Source organism: Ranitomeya imitator, chromosome 1 (genome assembly GCF_032444005.1).
Source record: "Ranitomeya imitator isolate aRanImi1 chromosome 1, aRanImi1.pri, whole genome shotgun sequence".
In the NCBI taxonomy this organism is placed as follows: Eukaryota; Metazoa; Chordata; class Amphibia; order Anura; family Dendrobatidae; genus Ranitomeya; species Ranitomeya imitator.
This window is the reverse complement of record NC_091282.1, coordinates 1,054,561,885-1,054,575,663: the sequence shown is the minus strand read 5'-3', so window position 1 is coordinate 1,054,575,663 and position 13,779 is coordinate 1,054,561,885. Positions and strand designations below refer to the sequence as shown.

The following is a 13,779-nucleotide window of genomic DNA, read 5'->3' as shown; positions in this document are numbered from 1 at the left end:
TTGGAAACTAGACCCCCCAAGGAACTTATCTAGATGCATATTGAGCACTTTAAACCCTCAGGTGCTTCACAAATTGATCTGTAAAAATGAAAAAGTACTTTTTTTTCACAAAAAAATTCTTTTCGCCTCAGTTTTTCATTTTCACATGGGCAATAGGATAAAATGAATCCTAAAATTTGTTGGGCAATTTCTCCCGAGTACGCCGATACCTCATATGTGGGGGTAAACCACTGTTTGGGCACACGGCAGGGCTCGGAAGGGAAGGCGCGCCATTTGACTTTTTGAATGGAAAATTAGCTCCAATTGTTAGCGGACACCATGTCGCGTTTAGAGAGCCCCTGTGTGCCTATGCATTGGAGCTCCCCCACAAGTGACCCCATTTTGGAAACTAGACCCCCCAAGGAACTTATCTAGATGCATATTGAGCACTTTAAACCCCCAGGTGCTTCACAGAAGTTTATAATGCAGAGCCATGAAAATAAAAAATAATTTTTCTTTCCTCAAAAATGATTTTTAGCCTGGAATTTCCTATTTTGCCAAGGGTAATAGGAGAAATTGGACCGCAAATGTTGTTGTCCAGTTTGTCCTGAGTACGCTGATACCCCATATGTGGGGGTAAACCACTGTTTGGGCGCACGGCAGGGCTCGGAAGGGAAGGCACGCCAATTGGCTTTTTAAATGGAAAATTAGCTCCAATCATTAGCGGACACCATGTCACGTTTGGAGAGCCCCTGTGTGCCTAAACATTGGAGATCCCCCACATATGACCCCATTTTGGAAACTAGACCCCTAAAGGAACTAATCTAGATGTGTGGTGAGGACTTTGAACTTCCAAGTGCTTCACAGAAGTTTATAACGCAGAGCCATGAAAATAAAATAAAAATTTTATTTTCTCTAAAATGATTTTTTAGCCTGCAATTTATTATTTTCCCAAGGGTAAAAGGAGAAATTTGACCCCAAAAGTTGTTGTACAGTTTCTCCTGAGTACGCTGATACCCCATATGTGGGGGTAAACCACAGTTTGGGCACATGTCGGGGCTCGGAAGTCAAGTAGTGACATTTTGAAATGCAGACTTTGATGGAATGCTCTGCGGGCGTTACGTTGCGTTTGCAGAGCCCCTGATGTGGCTAAACAGTAGAAACCCCCCACAAGTGACCCCATTTTAGAAACTAGACCCCGAAAGGAACTTATCTAGATGTGAGGTGAGCACTTTGAACCCCCAAGTGCTTCACAGAAGTTTATAACACAGAGCAGTGAAAATAATAAATACGTTTTCTTTCCTCAAAAATAATTTTTTAGCCCAGAATTTTTTATTTTCCCAAGGGTTACAGGAGAAATTGGACCCCAAAAGTTGTTGTCCAGTTTCTCCTGAGTACGCTGATACCCCATATGTGGGGGTAAACCACTGTTTGGGCACACGTCGGGGCTCAGAAGGGAAGTAGTGACTTTTGAAATGCAGACTTTGATGGAATGGTCTGCGGGCGTCACGTTGCGTTTGCAGAGCCCCTGGTGTGCCTAAACAGTAGAAACCCCCCACAAGTGACCCCATTTTGGAAACTAGACCCCCCCAAGGAACTTATCTAGATATGTGGTGAGCACTTTGAACCCCCAAGTGCTTCACAGACGTTTACAACGCAGAGCCGTGAAAATAAAAAATCATTTTTCTTTCCTCAAAAATGATGTTTTAGCAAGCAATTTTTTATTTTCTCAAGGGTAACAGGAGAAATTGGACCCCAGTAATTGTTGCCCAGTTTGTCCTGAGTACGCTGATACCCCATATGTGGGGGTAAACCACTGTTTGGGCACATGTCGGGGCTCGGAAGTCAAGTAGTGACGTTTTGAAATGCAGACTTTGATGGAATGGTCTGCGGGCGTCACGTTGCGTTTGCAGAGCCCCTGGTGTGCCTAAACAGTAGAAACCCCCCACAAGTGACCCCATTTTGGAAACTAGACCCCCCAAGGAACTTATCTAGATATGTGGTGAGCACTTTGAACCCCCAAGTGCTTCACAGACGTTTACAACGCAGAGCCGTGAAAATAAAAAATCATTTTTCTTTCCTCAAAAATGATGTTTTAGCAAGCAATTTTTTATTTTCTCAAGGGTAACAGGAGAAATTGGACCCCAGTAATTGTTGCCCAGTTTGTCCTGAGTACACTGATACCCCATATGTGGGGGTAAACCACTGTTTGGGCACACGTCGGGGCTCGGAAGGGAAGGAGCACCATTTGACTTTTTGAATAAAAGATTGGCTGGAATCAATGGTGGCGCCATGTTGCGTTTGGAGACCCCCTGATGTGCCTAAACAGTGGAAACCCCTCAATTCTAACGCCAACACACCCCTAACCCTTATCCCAACTGTAGCCGTAACCCTAACCACAACCCTAACCGCAACACACCCCTAACCACAACCCTAACCCCAACACACCCCTAACCCTAACCACAACCCTAATTCCAACCCAACCCTAACCCTAAGGCTATGTACCCACGTTGCGGATTCGTGTGAGATTTTTCCGCACCATTTTTGAAAAATCCGCGGGTAAAAGGCACTGCGTTTTACCTGCGGATTTACTGCGGATTTCACCTGCGGATTCCTATTGAGGAATAGGTGTAAAACGCTGCGGAATCCGCACAAAGAATTGACATGCTGCGGAAAATACAACGCAGCGTTTCCGTGCGGTATTTTCCGCACCATGGGCACAGCGGATTTGGTTTTCCATAGGTTTACATGGTACTGTAAACCTGATGGAACACTGCTGCGAATCCGCAGCCAAATCCGCACCGTGTGCACATAGCCTAATTCTAAAGGTATGTGCACACGCTTCGGAAAACGCTGCGGATCCGCAGCAGTTTCCCATGAGTTTACATTTCAATGTAAACCTATGGGAAACAAAAATCGCTGTACACATGCTGCGGAAAAACTGCACGGAAACGCAGCGGTTTACATTCCGCAGCATGTCACTTCTTTCTGCGGATTCCACAGCGGTTTTACAACTGCTCCAATAGAAAATCGCAGTTGTAAAACCGCAGTGAAATGCGCAGAAAAACCGCGGTAAATCTGCCATAAATCCGCAGCGGTTTAGCACTGCGGATTTATCAAATCCGCTGCGGAAAAATCCGCAGAGGACCAGAATACGTGTGCACATACCGAAACCCTAACCCTACCCCTAACCCTACCCCTAACCCTAACCCTACCCCTAACCCTACCCCTACCCCTAACCCTACCCCTAACCCTACCCCTAACCCTACCCCTAACCCTAACCCTACCCCTAACCCTACCCCTAACCCTAACCCTAACCCTAGTTCTAACTCCAACCTTAGTGAAAAAAAAAAAAAATTCTTTATTTTATTATTGTCCCTATCTATGGGGGACAAATGGGGGGGGTCATTTACTGTTTTTTTATTTTGACCACTGTGATAGATTATATCACAGTGATCAAAATTCACATTGGAACGAATCTGCCGGCCGGCAGATTCGGCGGGCGCACTGCGCATGCGCCCGCCATTTTGGAACATGGCGGCGCTCGGGGAAGAAGACGGACGGGACCCCGCCAGGATCGGTAAGTATAAGGGGGGGAGATCAGGGCACAGGGGGGGGAGATCAGGGCACGGGGGGGCGTCGGAGCACGGGGGGGGAGGGATCGGAGCATGGGGGAGAGTGATCGGTGTGCGGGCGGGTGGATCGGTGTGCAGGGGGGGTGGATCGGTGTGCAGGGGGGGTGGTTCGGAGCACGGGGGGGGATCGGAGTGCGGGGGGGTTTGATTGGAGCACGGGGGGGTGTGATTGGAGCACGGGGGGAGCGGGCAGGAGGACGGGGGAGCGGAGCACAGGACGGAGGGGAGCGGGCCACAGATCGGGGGGCTGGGGGGGCGATCGGTGGGGTGGGGTGGGGGCACATTAGTATTTCCAGCCATGGCCGATGATATTGCAGCATCGGCCATGGCTGGATTGTAATATTTCACCATTTTTTTAGGTGAAATATTACAAATCGCTCTGATTGGCAGTTTCACTTTCAACAGCCAATCAGAGCGATCGTAGCCACGAGGGGGTGAAGCCACCCCCCCTGGGCTAAACTACCACTCCCCCTGTCCCTGCAGATCGGGTGAAATGGGAGTTAACCCTTTCACCCGGCCTGCAGGGACGCGATCTTTCTGTGACACAGCATATGCGTCACAGGTCGGATTGGCACCGACTTTCATGACGCATACGCTGTGTCACAGGTCGGGAAGGGGTTAAAGGACACGAGCGGGGAAGGTGTAATGCAGCCAACTCAGGTATCACACTCCCCTGATGAGTCCATGTAAGGACAAAACGCATCGGGGGACGCCACTCTAAAGAAAAAGCCCCTACCCGGCTTTCCCTCATATGGAGTAACGTGACATGTTCCTGATGGGACACGGGTGAGATCTAACCATTCTATAGTGCTTAATTAATCATATTGGATGTTACGAATAGCACTGAAAGAATTGGTATAGAATATTATACAATGACCTACCGTATGTTCCGGCATATAAGACAACTTTTTATCCCCTGAAAATCGTCTCAAAAGTTAGGGGTCGTCTTATACGCCGGGTACGGCGTGTGCAGGGAGCAATCCTGATGGTTCGCAGGGTCTGAAGGAGAGACACGCGACCGCGACATCACCGCAGGTCCTACGCTCAATGCATTCTTAGGAACGGAGGCTGCCGCTTGCAACGCTGAGAGCCAGGGGCCATCAGAGGGTGAGTATATCCATATTTTTTATTTTTATTCTTTATTTTTTACATGAATATGGATCCCAGGGCCTGAAGGAGAGTCTCCTCTCCTCCAGACCCTGGGAACCATACGCACCGCACACGCCGTATAAGATGACTGGGCGTATAAGATGACCCCCGTCTTATACGGCGGGTATATCCCAAATTCCATATTTTATATGGAAAAGTTGGGGGTCGTCTTATACGCCCAGTCATCTTATACACCAGAAAATACGGTACTTATATTGAGGTGTCAGAGTCTTTACGGGGGACATTTAGAGGTGAACAATTGGAATACCCGGGTCTCCTATGGACAATATGGCCATATAATGTTTTGGGCTAACATTGGGCTTTTCCAATGTATGTTTTGTTTTAAATTTGCTGCAATTTTTATAGCTGCTTTATAGTCTTGTCTTGGTAACCATAACGTTTGTGTATTTAATTGGGGCAGACTGTTTATGAGAACAGCCCAATTTACGGATAAAATGGTCATTGGGAACTTTTCCCGTTAAATCATATTTCATAAAGTAGCTAATACGCTAACAAGTGTGTTTCTTTGGCATGTGTTCTGATAATCCATAATTGGAAGGGACCAAGTATTTTTTGAGTATCCCCTTGTATAGCACAGCCCACATGAAAATGGGCTCATATCCTGCAGGAATATGTGGCTGTAATTCCAATACAATGAGGAATATATAGTGTGCGTGTTATTGGGGTCTGATTTCAAGACTTTCATGTACCAGCTCATTTTTTAAACAATTCCCTATCGTGTCTTGTTGGTCCATTTTTTTGAGTTTTTCTTCACTAAGGTGGTATAAGTTTCTGTGTCACATTGTTTTGTCATTTTTAATAGAACAGTAAAAGTTAAGTTTTATATCCATTGCTAAATAGTTATTTCGGTCTAGCCACCATTTGAGGGATACAATAGTGTTTTGGGACAAGGTCAGCTGGCTCTCTAGGTGACCCAACATTTTTTGTTGTGATAATACCTCACCCTGAAGTATTCTTCTATGATACTGGGCCCACCGGACTGCTGGAATTTAGGACGAGAGAGAGCCTAACAGAGACATTGCTTTTCTAAGGGACATGGTGGGGTTTTTAGAGGCATTTAGCACTTGAAGGTGTAGGCGATCAATTTTTTCGTGAGGTAAATGGCATTCCTGATCCTGGGAATCCAAGGTCAAGCCTAAAAATCGCTGCACTTTCATGGGCTGTAACCGGGACTTTTTGACATTTAGTAACCATCCCAGATGCTCCAGGGCAGACATTACTTTATGTACCGTAATTGTTCTAAACAGTGATCCGCTGTTTTACCAACGATAAGGAGATCGTCCAGGTAGGGGATTACCAGAATGTCAGACTCATGTAGGTGGGCCATGACCTCAGCCATTACCTTAGTAAATACTCGGGGGGCAACCGATATACCAAAAGGGAGGGCCCTATACTGGAAATGTCTGACCACCCCATCTAACCGGACCGCTACCCTCAGGAATCGTTGGTGTCCTACATACGTAAATGGGGATATGGTAATAGGCATCCTTTAAATCCAACACCACCATAAAGCAGTTTTTAAACAGTAGTTTTATTGCGGTATTAACAGTCTCCATTTTAAACGGTTGTATGGTCAGAAAATTGTTAAGTGCCCTAAGGTTGATAATGGTTCTGAAGGAGCCGTCTGGTTTACGTATTAGGAACAGAGGAGAGTAGAATCCTCTACCCCATTCTCCTTTCGGAACCTCTGATAGGACCTTCTTACAGAGCATCCATTTCCAGGGCCACCTGTTCTGCTGGAGAGGACCTGAGCGGGGTAACTCTGAAAAAATTATGAGGGATAGAGGAAAACTCTAGCCGTAGACCCGTAGCTATTATTCCCAAAATCCAATTGCTACTGGAAATTTTGGACCAGGCTGGGTAAAAGGCAGATAGTCTACCTCCCACCGGGGTGACTAGTCATTGCGGTGGCTTTTTGATCTCACGGGATGGCTCCTGACATCCCCCACCTCCAAACATGAATCCAGTACCTTTTTTCTTTTTATCGTCCCATCTGCCCTGGTTCCTGGCCGGCCTTCTGCTAAATAACCTTTTCCCTGTGAAGGGACGCCTATAAGAAGTGGTCGGTAGACTGGGAAATTTATTTTTCTTATCTCCGGCCTTTTCCAGCAGTTCGTCTAGAACCGGACCGAACAGGTATTCTCCTTTGCACGGAATAGAGCAAAGACAGGATCTTGCCTGAAGGTCGCCAGGCCAAATCTTCAGCCATAGGGCCCTGCGTGCCGTATTTGATAATCCTGCAGCCATAGCTGCCATCCTTGCAGAATCTGCGGACGCGTCCGTGAGAAAAGCAGCGGCATTCTGGATTGTCGGCAGGGATTTTAATATGGATTCCCTAGAGGCTCCATCTTCTAGCTTAGACCCTAGTTGGTCCAGCCAGACCATCATCGATCTGGCTGCGCATGTCGCAGCAACTGCCGGTCTTAGAGCACCAGCCGACATCTTCCAAGTCCCTTTAAGAAACGAATTGGCCTTCTTATCAAGAGGATCTTTTAAAGAAGCCAAGTCATCGAAGGGAATAGAGGATTTTTTAGAAGCTTTAGCCACCGCTGCGTCTAATTTTGGTGCCTTATCCCACGTGTTCACCAAGGGGTTGTCAAAGGGATATCTCCGTTTAAAAGCCGGTGGTAGGGAGCCCTTTTTTCTGGCTTTTTCCACTCACTTTTAATAAGGTTTTGAACTTTGTCATTAAGTGGAAATGATTTACGCTTCCTTGGGTCTAGACCGCCAAACATTAGATCTTGTGCCGAAACTTCTGGTTTTTCATCAGCCACTCCCATGGTGGATCTGACTGATTTAAATCAGCCTGTCCATCTGGTCTAGCGGGAAGCAGAATCGATTAGAATCCTCTTCTGAAGAGGATGCCGAGGAGACGGAGGTTTCCGAATTACATTCTTTCCTAGGGGGAGTAGACTAATGTGAAACGCTAGGCTCCCCTCTTCTCTTGGAAGGCTTGGAAGGATTTTAGGGAATCTTTTACTCCTCCACTGATAATTTCTCTAAGCTTTGAAGTAAAATCGGCAGACTCTTCCGCCACCTATGGGAGCGGAAGAAAAAAAAAACCCTATGAAATTTAACTAGTACTACCGCTATACAATGTATGTATATTCCCAATCAGACTCTCGCCTACCATCGAAACCTTCAAAAAGAACCTGAAGACCCACCACTTCAGACAAGCCTACAACCTGCAGTAACCACCGATCGACCAAACCGCTGCATGACCATCTCTACCCTCACCTACTGTATTCTCACCCATCCCTTGTAGATTGTGAGCCTTCGCGGGCAGGGTCCTCATTTCTCCTGTACCAGTTATGACTTGTATTGTTTAAGATTATTGTACTTGTTTTTATTATGTATACCCCTCCTCACATGTAAAGCGCCATGGAATAAATGGCGCTATAATAATAAATAGTAATAATAATAATATGTATATATATGTGTGTGTGTGTGTGTGTGTGTGTTTATACAGTGGGGCAAAAAAGTATTTAGTCAGTCAGCAATAGTGCAAGTTCCACCACTTAAAAAGATGAGAGGCGTCTGTAATTTACATCATAGGTAGACCTCAACTATGGGAGACAAACTGAGAAAAAAAAATCCAGAAAATCACATTGTCTGTTTTTTTAACATTTTATTTGCATATTATGGTGGAAAATAAGTATTTGGTCAGAAACAAAATTTCATCTCAATACTTTGTAATATATCCTTTGTTGGCAATGACAGAGGTCAAATGTTTTCTGTAAGTCTTCACAAGGTTGCCACACTGTTGTTGTTATGTTGGCCCATTCCTCCATGCAGATCTCCTCTAGAGCAGTGATGTTTTTGGCTTTTCGCTTGGCAACACGGACTTTCAACTCCCTCCAAAGGTTTTCTATAGGGTTGAGATCTGGAGACTGGCTAGGCCACTCCAGGACCTTGAAATGCTTCTTACGAAGCCACTCCTTCGTTGCCCTGGCGGTGTGCTTTGGATCATTGTCATGTTGAAAGACCCAGCCACGTTTCATCTTCAATGCCCTTGCTGATGGAAGGAGGTTTGCACTCAAAATCTCACGATACATGGCCCCATTCATTCTTTCATGTACCCGGATCAGTCGTCCTGGCCCCTTTGCAGAGAAACAGCCCCAAAGCATGATGTTTCCCCCACCATGCTTTACAGTAGGTATGGTGTTTGATGGATGCAACTCAGTATTCTTTTTCCTCCAAACACGACAAGTTTTGTTTCTACCAAACAGTTCCAGTTTGGTTTTATCAGACCATAGGACATTCTCCCAAAACTCCTCTGGATCATTCAAATGCTCTCTAGCAAACTTCAGATGGGCCCGGACATGTACTGGCTTAAGCAGTGGGACACGTCTGGCACTGCAGGATCTGAGTCCATGGTGGCATAGTGTGTTACTTATGGTAGGCCTTGTTACATTGGTCCCAGCTCTCTGCAGTTCATTCACTAGGTCCCCCCGCATGGTTCTGGGATTTTTGCTCACCGTTCTTGTGATCATTCTGACCCCACGGGGTGGGATTTTGCGTGGAGCCCCAGATCGAGGGAGATTATCAGTGGTCTTGTATGTCTTCCAATTTCTAATTATTGCTCCCACTGTTGATTTCTTCACTCCAAGCTGGTTGGCTATTGCAGATTCAGTCTTCCCAGCCTGGTGCAGGGCTACAATTTTGTTTCTGGTGTCCTTTGACAGCATTTTGGTCTTCACCATAGTGGAGTTTGGAGTCAGACTGTTTGAGGGTGTGCACAGGTGTCTTTTTATACTGATAACAAGTTTAAACAGGTGCCATTACTACAGGTAATGAGTGGAGGAAAGAGGAGACTCTTAAAGAAGAAGTTACAGGTCTGTGAGAGCCAGAAATCTTGATTGTTTGTTTCTGACCAAATACTTATTTTCCACCATAATATGCAAATAAAATGATAAAAAAAACAGACAATGTGATTTTCTAGATTTTTTTTTCCCAGTTTGTCTCCCATAGTTGAGGTCTACCTATGATGTAAATTACAGACGCCTCTCATCTTTTTAAGTGGTGGAACTTGCACTATTGCTGACTGACTAAATACTTTTTTTGCCCCACTGTATATGTGTGTGTGTATATATGTATATACACACACATTAATAGCGGTAGTACTAGTTAAATTACATAGGGTTTTTTTTTCCTGCTCCCATAGGCACACTATGTGGTTGCCCTTTGCCAGACGTCTACCCTAAAAGACTATGTCAGTCGTGTGTGCCACAAATATAGATTTCCTTTTCTCCCTACCGTCTGTGGCACACACGACTGACATAGACTTTAAGGGTAGACGTCTGGCAAAGGGCAACCACATAGTGCGCACTCCTTATGCTTTACTTTACCAGTGCATTTTTTCCCCTAAGGAAAAAACATAGGAAAAGACTGCATCAGGGTACATTAACGAAGATCTCATACCCAGGCAGCAGTGGTAGGTACGGGATTACTGGGGAGCGAACCGGATCCTTCAGTCTAGAAGAAGTCGTGCAACTGGGCTGATCATTGCGTCCGCGGGTCTTCGGCTGGGGGTTTGCATGGGACCTCTCCGAGGCTCTGACCTGCTCCTGCTCCAGCAGACCGACGGGAGCTTCTGGCTCATCCATTGCTGCAGATGGGCTCACAAGCAGCCCTGCAGCATTCTGTGTGGCTATATATAGCCCTTCCCCCGGATCCGGATTGTCAGAAGATGTGTGGCCAGGGGATCCCCCCCCATGTTTAGGTCACCGCCAGACTCCCTGTGGCCTCCGACCGCCCCCATCGCTGCATGTGGCCGCAGCACAGCGGCGTCTGCAGCAGACGCAGGCTGGCATCCGACTTCCGGTTTAGGCCGCGCCCCCTGCCGCGTCACTTCCGGCCGACCCCGCCACGCCAAGCCCCCCGGGCAGGACGACCGACGGGACGCAGGAGCAGCAGAGGCACCGAGAGACTGAACGGAACCCGGGGGGAGGAAAACACTCACCTCGGTCACTGGCACCTGGAGACGGACATCCTCCGGACTCCGCTCCCTTGCTCCCCTCACTGCCATGGCGCCCTACCAGGACCCACCGTGGCGCTTCCAGGGAGCCGCACTGACCTAGGTAGAAGATCTCCACGCTACCTGAGTCGGACAGCCGGCCGGGGTATCTTCAGATGAACATCGGATATCTGTAGGGCATCCTGTCCTCCAGGAGCAGGAAACCAACTGATGCGTGGGAGAGGTGCCGCCCTTATGTATCTGTAGGTTTCCTGTTCCTGATGGGCGGATCCCCCCTTTCTCCGTGGTGCTGTCATGGATGACCAATAAAAATAGGCTATCAATAATTCAGTCTTGGATAACCTTTTAATGCCCCACCTCTGCAATCTAGAATGAGCAGGATAGGTCCCCAGGCATCGGCCGCTATATAATCACTTCACAGCCACTGACAATCCTGCGGTTTTTGGACACTTCGATCATATGATCACCATGTGTATCACAGCATAGCAGAGCCGCTGGGTCTTGGAGTATCTAGGGCTCTTATGGATTATCTAGCTGCAATAGAAAAAACTGTAGGAAAAAATACATTATGTGACCCAGAAGACTTAATGGCAAAAAGAAAATCATAGTACATATGTATACACATAATGTGTAGTAGGAGTAATAATATTAATAATGGCAAATACCTCCAACTAGAAGTGGAGTATAATCCTTCTGAACCATTCCTTGTAGATTGTGAGCCCTCGTGGGTAGGGTCCCCTCTCCTCCTATACCAGCCGTGACTTGTATTGATTAAGATTATTGTACTTGTTTTTTATTATGTACACCCCTCCTCACATGTAATGTGCCATGGAATAAATGGTGCTATAATAAAAAAACCACTATTATAATAATTACTGTATATACTCGAGTAAAAGGCAAGATTTTCAGCCCATTTTTTTGGGCTGAAAGTCCCCCTCTCGGTTTATACTCGAGTCATACCCAGGGGTCGGCAGGGAAGGGGGAGCATCTTATGGGGCCATAATTAACGTTTGTGGAGCATTATATGGGGCAAGTGTCTGTATGGAGCATCTTATGGGGCCATAATCAAGGTTTGTGCAGCATTATACGGGGCAAATATCTTTATGGAGCATCTTATGGGGCCATGATCAACGTTTGTGCAGCATTATATTGGGCAAATGAGTCTATGGAGCATCTTAAGGGGCCATTATTAACCTTTATGCAGGATTATATGGGGCATATTTTAATATGGAGCATCTTATGAGGCCATCATAAACTGTATGGAGCATTATATGGGGCTTGTGATTCAATATGGATATTCAAAAACACTTAACCTACTGATGTCTCAATTAATTTTACTTTTATTGGTATCTATTTTTACTTTTGTCATTTACCGGTAGCTGCTGCCTTTCCCACCCTAGGCTTATACTCGAGTCATTAAGTTTTCCCAGTTTTTTGTGGCAAAATTAGGGGGGTCAGCTTATACTCGAGTATACACGGTAGCTATGTCACATCCATAGTTACAACCACTCATAGTGACAGTTAGTGGTCATTACCATGAATACCTAAGCTACTGCAATGCACTGCACATGGGGTAAGCGACAGAGCAAATCAGAAGAACTATACTAAATTTCTAATTGGAGGTATTTGCTAATATTACCACATCTACTACATATTGAGATATTATCTTGAGATGGGATTACAGCTTTAAGGCCATTGAGTTCAAGCTACAGCCTAACAAGTTTTCATCCAGAAAACTAGGACAATTTTCGTCAGTGTGTCAGTTTTTTATTTTTATCAGTGTGCCAGGTTTTTTTTCTTTTTACTTCCAGTTGCCATCCATTTTCATACATCTTCATTTTAAAAACAGTACATGATCACATACAGTTTCCTATGTTCAAAATAGCAATGTATCTGTAAAAAAAAAAAAAATGGATGCCACTCCAAAATTCAGTGTGGGACAGATTTACTAAAAAGATTTTACCCACCCATAGACTTGAATGAGTGATTCTCATAAGATACTTGGAACAAAGTAGTGCATGCTGTGATTTTTTCCTCGCAGATGGTTGGAAAGATGGAACAAAAAAAGTTCATTTCAGGCTAAGTTCACACTATGTGTTTTTTTATGCCAATTTTCAGCTGCTTTTTACAGTACCAGCAAAGCCTATGACATTTCAGAAATCTCATGCACACACAATAGTTTCTTTGTCATGAGTATTTTGTGCTTTGCATGTGTTTTTGGACATAGAGAATGTCACTTCTTTCAGAGTTTTGACTTGAATGGGTGATGAAAAACTGCTGAAATAACGCAGGTGTCAGGTTTTGCTGCATTTTTGTGTGCCAAAACCTGAGGGTATGTGCACACGTTGGGGATTCTCTGCGGATCCGCAGTGTTTTTTGCAGTGCAGAAACACTGCAGATCCGCAATTGATTTACAGTACAAGGTAAATCAATGAGAAAAAAAAAATGCAGTGCACACTTTGCGGAAAATCCGCTGCGGAAACGCTGCGGTTTAAAAGAAGTAGCATGTCACTTCTTTTTTGTGAATCTGCAGCGTTTTTGTACCCATTCCATTATAGAAAACCGCAGGGGTAAAAAACGCAGCAAATCAACAAGAAAACCACAGCAAAAACGCACGAAAAACGCAACAAATCCACAGGTGCGTTTTCTGCCAGAAGAGGCAGAATCCGCACCAGAAATTCCTAAGCCTAATCCGCAATGTGTGCACATAGCCTGATTCTATGGAATAAGACTTTTCAACACTAAACTTTTGCACAAGAGACAAATCTAGCATGCCAAAACCGCAGCAAAAATACAGCAAAAAGTGCAAGAAACACCAAAGAAAACATGCTTTTTCTTGCAGCTTCTTTCCTGCAAAGAGATTAGGTTTTCATGCAGAAAAAAAAAAAGTCTAGTGTGAACTTACCCCAGCAGCTCTATTGAATAACATGGGCCAGCGCGAACAAAAGTCGGACAGCACACGTGCGATTCATCTGCACGAGCCTTTAGTCTTAGAATATGTATACAATAAGCAAGGCG

At 45.5% G+C, this 13,779-nt stretch overlaps 1 protein-coding gene across 2 annotated transcripts in view; it reads right to left on the bottom strand.

The window, feature by feature from the left end:
* The window catches only part of GLRB (glycine receptor beta), a 212,149-nt gene that overhangs the window by 28,232 nt on the left and 170,138 nt on the right, over positions 1 to 13,779 (bottom strand). The window lies entirely within an intron of this gene.